Source organism: Octopus bimaculoides, chromosome 10 (assembly GCF_001194135.2).
Source record: "Octopus bimaculoides isolate UCB-OBI-ISO-001 chromosome 10, ASM119413v2, whole genome shotgun sequence".
NCBI classification, from domain to species: domain Eukaryota; kingdom Metazoa; phylum Mollusca; class Cephalopoda; order Octopoda; family Octopodidae; genus Octopus; species Octopus bimaculoides.
In genome coordinates, this window is record NC_068990.1 from 33,893,694 (window position 1) to 33,903,086 (window position 9,393).

The 9,393-nt window shown below is 36.3% G+C and overlaps 1 protein-coding gene across 1 annotated transcript in view; it reads right to left on the bottom strand.

Moving 5' to 3' along the window:
* Positions 1–9,393, bottom strand: part of LOC106877315 (cytosolic carboxypeptidase 6-like) — a 511,794-nt gene that overhangs the window by 227,242 nt on the left and 275,159 nt on the right. The gene's annotated exons all lie outside the window — the stretch shown is intronic.

Here is a 9,393-nt window from a genome sequence, read left to right on the forward strand (position 1 = left end):
GTTCTACCAGTTAAAACAATATTTGCACTTCTTGCAGGGATGGTAAGCCAGGGATCAATTTGAAATAATTTGATCACTGCCAGCACTCCTACAATCACTGGTATTGTAACAGTCTTGAGATGCCCCTTTATCTTTCATCCTTTCAGGGATTGATAAAATAAGTTCTAGTTGATGTACTTGACTAGCCACCACAAATTTCAGGCCTTGGGCCTAGAGTGCAAAGGATTATAATTATTATCATTATTATTAAGGCAGTGAGCTGGTAGAATCGTTAGCATGCCAGGTGAAAATGCTTAGTCGCATTTCTTCTGTCTTTACATTTTGAGTTCAAATTCCGCCAAGGTTTACTTAGCCTTTCACCCTTTTCAGGGTCGATAAAATAAGAACCAGTTTATTACTGGGGTCAATGTAATCGACTTAAACCTCTCTCCCAAAATTGCTGGCCTTGTGCCAAAAACTGAAACTCATTATTATTATTATTATTATTATTATTTTAAAAGGATTGATGTAATTTCTCACAAAGGTAAGTAGACAATACGAAAAGTGTGATGTGATTGTAATAGATGTTTTATTGGTTGAATGATATTTCAATAGCTTGCCTGTCTTTGTTGAGTTCAAAATGAAAAGTGTTATATAGAAATTCAAAATTATAGAAATTCAAATTCAAAGTCTGAACAAGGCAATCAGCATTCCAACATTGATGGAATGACATCACCAGTTTTCAATTTTTGAGTTTATAACTAGCAAAAAGAAAAAGTAAGAAAAAAGAGAGAAAAAAAGAAAAAGGGAAAGGAAAAAGAAGAATATTTAATCAAACAGTTTTCTGCAAATATGATGAAATTCTGCTGTCATTTCATTTATCCCTCCAGGGCATGAGGTTAATAGTTCACAAACTTATTTCTCCTCATGCATTTTGAGAACTGAAAGTGTAGCAGATTCAGAATATTTTCTGAGAATATATCACTTTCAAGTTTTTTTCAAAATTGCAGCCGTTTGGTGCAAAATGTTTAGCAAGTTCTCTTGAACTACTGTTATTATGCCTGATGTCATATCTGTGCCCATTTGAAACTTTAGCTGAATTGTTCTATTGTACAACCAACATAAATCAAGCTGGATTTCGGATTTGACCAAATTATATGGTGTGGATGATCAGAGCAGCGGTGGAGGTAAATGTGGGATGTCACGGGCTTGGAAAATAACCGTGCCACTATTCTACCTCCAAAGAACTTAACTTTTGTGTCCAAAAATTCAACACTAGTTTTTGAAAAACTAGATGTAAATTTAGCGGTTTGGAAAAAAGAGACCAATAGAATAAGTACTAGGCTTACAAAGAATAAGTCCTCGGGTCGATTTACTCGACTAAAGGCGGTGCTCCAGCATAGCCACAGTGAAATTACTGAAAAGAGTAAAAGAGTCAAAAGAGATGTCATCAATGAACCGTAGCCAGAGTATTGGTTCATGACCACATAGGGATTTGAATGTCTTTAGTACCTGTGTCTCCAATTTTGTTGTGAAGACATTAGTGAAATTAACTGCCATAGAGGTACCTACAGTACAACCTCTCATCTGGTGTTAAAATTTTTGTCTAAATTTCATTGTGTTATAAAGTAACACAAACCTCAATAGCCTACAAAGAAAATTACATAGAATAATTTTCGTTGACCGTTTTCTGAAGGCAGAATTTGCTGAACATTTTACATCAAACAGCTGCAATTTTGAAAAAAAAAAAACTTGAAAGTGCATATTCTCAGAAAATATTCTGAATCTGCAACATTTTCAGTTCTCAAAATGCATGAGAAGAAATATGTTTGTGAGTTAATAACCTCAAACCCTGGGGGGATGAATAAAATGACAGGAGAATTTCATCATATTTACACGAAACTGTTTGATTAAATATTCTTCTTTTTACTTTTCTTTTTTTCTTCTTTTCCTTTTTTTCTCTTTTTCTTTCTTTTTCTTTTTGCCAGTTGTAAACTTCAAAATTGAAGACTGATGATGTCATTCTATCAACGTGAGAATGCTGGTTGCCTCATTCAAACTTTGAATTTGAATTTCTATAATTTTGAATTTCTATGTATCACTTTTCATTTTGAACTCAACAAAGACAGGCTAACTATTGAAATAACATTCAACCAATAAAACATCGATTGAAATTGCATCGCACTCTTCATATTGTCTATTATTATTATTATTATTATTATCATCATCATTATTGTTAATATTATTATCATTATCATTATTATCATCATTATTATTAATATTATTATCATTATCATTATTATCATCATTATTATTATCATTATTATTATAAAGTGACAAGGTGGCACACCAGACAAAATGCTTAGCAGCATTTCATCTATTTTCATGTTGTGAGTTCAAATTCTGATGAGATCAACTTTGCTTTTCATCCTTTCAAGGTTGATAAAATAAATACCAGTTGGGTACTGGTGTCAATGTAATTGACTTTTCCCTTCCTGCAAACTTGCTGGCCTTGTACCAGAATTTGAAATCATAATTATTATTATGAGATTTTTTTCTCTTTTTTCAACTGCTTCCATCTCTTGCTGAGTGTCTTCCCAACACCTAGGACAAAGAAACTTACTGTATACATTGATAGACCATTAAAATAAATACATCAGATTTTTCATTTACAAAATTAAATAATAAATTCGAGTAAAGATGGTAGATATTCTCAATACATGTGGCATACCAGTTAAAACAATATTTTGCATTTCTTGCAGGGATGGTAAGCCAGGGATTATTCTCAAATAATTTAATCATTGCCAGTGCTCCTGCAATCACTGGAATTGTAACCACCTTGAGATGCTACATCTTTTCAATTTCAATGAGCAAATCTTTGTATTTTCTGAGCTTGTCAAATTCTGTTGCTGATACCCATGTTAATCAATAAATAGACAATTATTTTGGTATTCTACAACAATATCCAGTTTATTAGTTTTGGTGATTCTGTCTGAAGTCCCAAAGAATTGTTACATTTCTCTCTCAGTTACAACTTCAGGGTGATGCTTTTATAACTTGTCGGCAGTTTTGATTTTATAATGCTGACATATTAACCAGAGTAGATATTAACCAACTCTGTCACATCTTGATTTATTCTCTACTGGCAATAGAACTTTAAATAATAAAAATAAATGTGCCCTTTTAAAGCTCAGCCAGGCTCATGGGCCTGGTTTCTTGGTTTCAATGGTGTATGTGTTCCCCAGCTGGACGGGACGACAGTCCATCGCAGCCTTACTCATTTTTGCTAGCTGAGTGGACTGGAGCAACGTGAAATGAAGTGTTTTGTTCAAGAACACAACGCGTTACCCGGTCCAGGAATCAAAACCACAATTTTACGATCATGGTGCTGACACCCTAACCACTAGGCCACGAGCCTCCACTGGTACTAGAACTTTACATCCAGAAATTAAGTGGTCCACTGTTTCAATCTCATCATTGCAGAATTGGCATTTTACTCCCTTTTTCATCATGTTGGCTTGGCAGTTCCAGGTCTATAAGCTTTGATCTTGAGCAGCCACCCTGAGTTTTGTAGCCACTGATATATGTGCTTCTGGTTAACACCAGCTTGTTTGTTATCGGTCACATATTTGCTATACAGAAGTTTCTCCTCTTACCTACTAGCCAGTTGTTTATCTTTGCCATTAATTTAACTTTCTTTGCAACAACAGTTGCCAGAGTGAAGTTTCTTACACCTTTTGTGATAGTCATTGAGCTTAGCATCCAATCATTAATTGTTTCAAGATATTTGGCCAGTTCAATTGTGGTTTTTGTAAGAAAGTTCAAACTGGATCAAACCTTGATCTCCATCAGATCCGGGAAGGTAAAGATGATCCACGTCTGCCTTTCGGTGGTGCATCTTATTACAAATCAGCAGCTTATGAATTTTTGTATCAGTTTTCTTCATTTCATTGATATTCCAGTTTAACACATTGAAGCTATAAGTAACAACTGGAGCTGCTAAGGAATTTATGGCTAACACCTTATGCGTTCATTTAGCTCAGATCTCAGAACTGCTGAAACTCTACTCTAACATTCCTTCCTAATCTTATCTTTCATGCTTGCATGCCGAATGCCGAAGCCTTCATTTGTTCACATGATTGCAAAGGGAGAGTGACAGATGGAGGATGAATGTAGTGAGGGAGTTTAGGAAGATGGGATATTAGAGAGAGGTTTATCAAGGACAAGTTGTATCTAGGGTATGGACACAAAGGTCATACCTTTATGGCCTCAGTTTTTCTGAGCTTAATGGATATTTGAAGCCTATATGCTCTGCTGGATGTGCAATGTTAGTGTCTATTTACAACACTGTAAAATTGCCAATTGTCTCAGTCCTTTGTAACGCTCAGCGTCTGAAAATCATTTACCATCAATTCATCCCACATCTTTCTCAGTTTCCTTCTTCCACAGGTTCCCTCTACATTTAGAGATCAGCACTTCTTTATGCAGATACCTCCATCCATATGCATCACATAAACATACCAGCATTCTTCTCTCTTGCACACTCCACCCTGGTGCCTCTTATACTCAATCTTTCTCTCAATACATTTACACTGTGTTGTAAATTCACATTGACACTGCACTTCCAGCAGAGCATGTTGGCTTCATTTCTTTCAAGCTTTTGCATATCATTTACATTCACACTCCATGTTACACTACCATGTAGCATATAACACGTATAATTAGTTAGATAGAAGAATACAATATGTATAATTGGTGACAGTGGAAGTGAACATGTATAATTAATTAGACAGTGAAACACGCACATATAGTGGAGAGACAATGGAACATCTTTTCTCTCTCTGTATGTGTGCGTGTGTGTGTGTGTGTGTGTAAGAGAGAGATGTGAAACATATCAGAACAGTGTAGAATTGGAGAGACAGTAGAACATTGTAAAACACTGGCACATCAACTGCAGACAAACTCTTGTGACATATGCTCTACTGTGGGTAAAAATTGAACTGTATTTGAAGTCATGACAGCCCTGTGTGTGTGTGTGTGTGCTTGCATGTGAATGTGTGTGTGTCCACTGAAGCCATTACAGTAATGAGTTAGATATCAATGAGGCTCTGTAGCTTAAGTCATGCTATAATACAAACTTGCTAAACTAAGGGCTCACAGACACACACACACATGTATATGTTTGAAAATTGACGTATGCTGGTTGATATAATAACAAGCTGATAATTAGATTCAATACATAAAGTGTTGACAGTGTTCACAATAATGAAATCATTCACAACATTACCATAATTTAGATAATTTAAACCAGGAGAAAACCAGCACTGTAGCAGTTCAATCTCAAACTAACTTCACTAATTATCTACAACTTCATTATGATAATCGTATTTCAATTTAATCAACAATTTTTTTAGTAAATGTTATTATTACAGTTAACAATAATAAATGTAACTGGTCGTTATCTACTGCTAATGCAATGTTAAATGTAACATAAGGTTTTATTCCATGAGTAGGACTCATCACTTAGCATCTGCTTTCCATACTGGCATAGGTTAAATGGTTTGACTGGAATTGGTAAGCCAGAGAGCTGCATCAAGTTCCAGTCTGATTTTGCATGGTTTTCTACAGCTGGATGTCTTTCCTAATGCCAAACACTCCCAGAGTTTAATGGGTGTTTTCTACATGCCGCCAGCATGGGTGCTTTTATGTGGCACTGGCACAGGTGCCAGTTACATGAACCGGCATCGACCACAACCATGATATCATTTGGCTTGATGAGTCTTCTCAAGCACAGCATATCACCAAAGGTCACGGTCACTTGTCATCGCCTCCATGAGTCCCACACAAGTTAATAATAGTTAAATCTGATTGACCAAATTTTTCAACCATGACCATCCTATCTAATTTTCAGTTATAGTTGATACTACATTTGTTAAGGTACTTTTACCAGTCATTAATGTTCTATACAGGTGAGTATTTATTTATCAACTAAAATAAACTAGACATTATTAAATGTATTAACAAAAGCATAACACTTTTATGAGTATACTGATATTCCTGAATGAGTACCAGCACTAACAAAGAAACTATTATATCGCATGCTCAGATGACCTCTACTCAACTACCCCAACGTGTGGGGGGATTAAGCAGCAGAAGATGGGGGCAGGAAGAGAGTAAAGGGTTGTACACCCCAGAACAAATGGCATGTTTGGTTATGCCTCACAGATATGATTGCAAAGGCTTTGCCATGGAGAATGGCCAATGACACTCACTGCAGCAGCCAATCCACTTCTCAGGGTCCATTTCTCAGACAAGACACAATTATACAAATTTTGCAGAGGAAATTAGCTGTGCAGGGTCCAAAAACACCTGAGGTCTTGAAGGTGACAAGCACAGAGTGCAAGCAGCCAGTCAGGTTCTTGTATTTGTTATCTTTCTCAAAAGCTGATTCATGTAACAATGCTAATCTAAAAGCCAGAAGTATTTCTCCAAGCAGTCACAAAGTAAGAAAATCTTCTCAGGCGCAGGAGTGGCTCTGTGGTAAGTAGCTTGCTTACCAACCACATGGTTCCGGGTTCTGTCCTACTGCGTGGCACCTTGGACAAGTGTCTTCTACTATAGCCTCGGGCCGACCAAAGCCTTGTGAGTGGATTTGGTAGATGGAAACTGAAAGAAGCCCGTCGTATATATATGTATATATATGTGTGTGTGTGTTTTTGTGTCTGTGTTTGTCCCCCCGACATCGCTTGACAACTGATGCTGGTGTGTTTACGTCCCCGTAACTTAGCGGTTCGGCAAAAGAGACCAATAGAATAAGTACTAGGCTTACAAAGAATAAGTCCAGGGGTCGATTTGTTTGACTAAAGGCGGTGCTCCAGCATGGCCACAGTCAAATGACTGAAACAAGTAAAAGAAAATAAAGGAAGTGTATTGTATATGAGGCTGTAGTATTCATACATCAGAAATATAAGTCAAAAGAAATTGCTTCAAGAAGGAATTGAAACTATGTCATGGATTTGGTTTACCAAGAGCATACAGCTAAATGATAAAATTGGCAAAAGTTTGAAATATTAACTAATTAAATTTCATTGCAAGGCAAATATCTTTAGAGACAATTTACAGAAGAACACATCTGAATAATACCCCACAAGTCTTTTATGATAATAGCCAGCAAATCACCTTCTTCACCTTAGAAGATTAATAAGAAGAAGACAATGCTTTGAATCATTCTAGGTTAGAAGTAGTGCAGGGAATGAACATTATCCAGAAGTAACATTTCGAGATAATTATCTCAAACAGCTTCTAATGGTAAAATATAAAATATTTCAAACTCTTCCTAAAAGCGCCGTGGTTTCTAAGATTATAGAAATGAACAGTCAATTGTTATTTATATAATATTATACTACAGAGCAGAGTTAGAAGATATCTTCTACGCTTCTTATTCATTTGATCTTCTAAAGAGAATCTTATCTTTTTAATGTGGTTGTGTATTTTTTTTTTTTCTTCACTATTGCATATCAGCAAGATGAGTATATTGGTACAGACATGTGAAGGAAAAGAAGGGGTTTAAGAAGTTCGTGGCACAGAAGAAAGCAAAGAAAATATTTGAGATGAAGTATTTAGTAAGATCTTTGAACATTAGGCATCAAAAATTAGATAAGATTCTAGAATAAATAAAAAATACTGCTCTGCAGATCTTTCTACAACCTGTAGCAAATTTTACCTAAAAAGTGGAAAAAATCATATTCCATGGCATCCTAGTAAAGAGAACTCATGCCCATTGATTTTATTTATGGCTGAATTCATTGAGTTAATTCTCTTAACTCCTAATCAGGGTATGTGTGTATATCAACCAGAATACCTAATCATGAACAGCAGCATGAACAACTGACAAATAGTAGATATGACACAACCATATTCAGCAGTTAACCAGCTCAGTGGAGGTGATATGACAGCTATTAAAGCTATGTAGCAGCACTCTGTCAATGGTGAAGCAACTCAGGGTCTGGAGTTTCATGGTTAGCAGTTTTTACAGTTTTACATTCTTCAGCATCTGTTACAATAACAGAGCAGTAAGAATTTTGTCCAATGAGAAAATATTCTTTTCTATTCTAAGCACAAAGGCTGAAATTTGGGGAGAGAGGCCAGTCGATTAGATCACTCCCAGTACACAACGGGTACTTAATTTATCGACCCCGAAAGGATGAAAAGCAAAGTCGACCTCGGTGGAATTTGAACTCAGAATGTAAAGACAGACGAAATAATGCTAAGCATTTTGCCCAGCGTGCTAACATTTCTGCCAGCTCGCCACTTTGCAATGAGAAAATATTGCATTACTTTCTTGTTGAATTCCATTGGAAACATGCATTAGCACCATTTATATGTGCATTAGCAGCAGACTCAGTTGCATTTTTACACATTAATTATATTATATACACATGCATCTACTTTTGTACCCTTTTTATACATGCACATACACACACATATATATATTTATATGTACACATGTATGTATATGCATAGATTTCAGAGTCAGTAGGATCTGATAGCCCTGGCTTTGTCAAGGACGTTGCAGCCTGTCTAGTTCTGGTGTTCAATACAATACATCCAATTCACTCCGTAAAGTGTTGGTGTTAAAAAGAGCATAAATCCATAGAAACCATGCTAAACTAAAATTGAGTAGCAAGGTCTGGTTCTTCAGTCCTGCCTAGGAGAGCAGCAACTCTGAATAAAAAATTCACTCGAATTTTGACAATTCATTTGAAATATACCAACACGGAAAACAGATATAAAATAGTAATGATGAAATAAAAAAGGCATAGGATCTTGTGGAAAAGGTAATGAACTCACAATCATAAGGTCATTGTTTGACTCTCAGACATGACATTGTAGTAACGCCTGCGCATGCGTAGTCTTACGCATGCGTAAAATTAAACAAGCAAGCGTTTCCCGCTCAATTCATACTCTTTCTCGCTGGTCAGCGATTGAGCATGGACAGTTGTCATCACGGTTGTTTTGTCATTGTCATTTCATTTACACATTGCATGTTCTGTGTTTTTTCTCACACACACAATTGTGCACTCGTACATTTTCTTTCCTTTCAGGGAAGACAAACACTCAAGACTTTTACATCGCGTGATTCCAGTTTCCTGGACAGTTGTCATCACGGTTGTTTTGTCATTGTCATTTCATTTATACGTTGCATGCATGTATTTCACAAGTGTACATTACATTTCTTTGATTTTTCTTTGTGTGTGTTTGTACCACATCTTGTGGGTGGTTTTTCAGTGGCCATCCTGCCTCAGGCGTTCTAACAGATTTTATTTATCGTGCGTTTCCGCTCTGGCGAGGGAGCTCTGTAGTAACGCCTGCGCATGCGTAGTCTTACGCATGCGTAAAATTAAACAAGCAAGT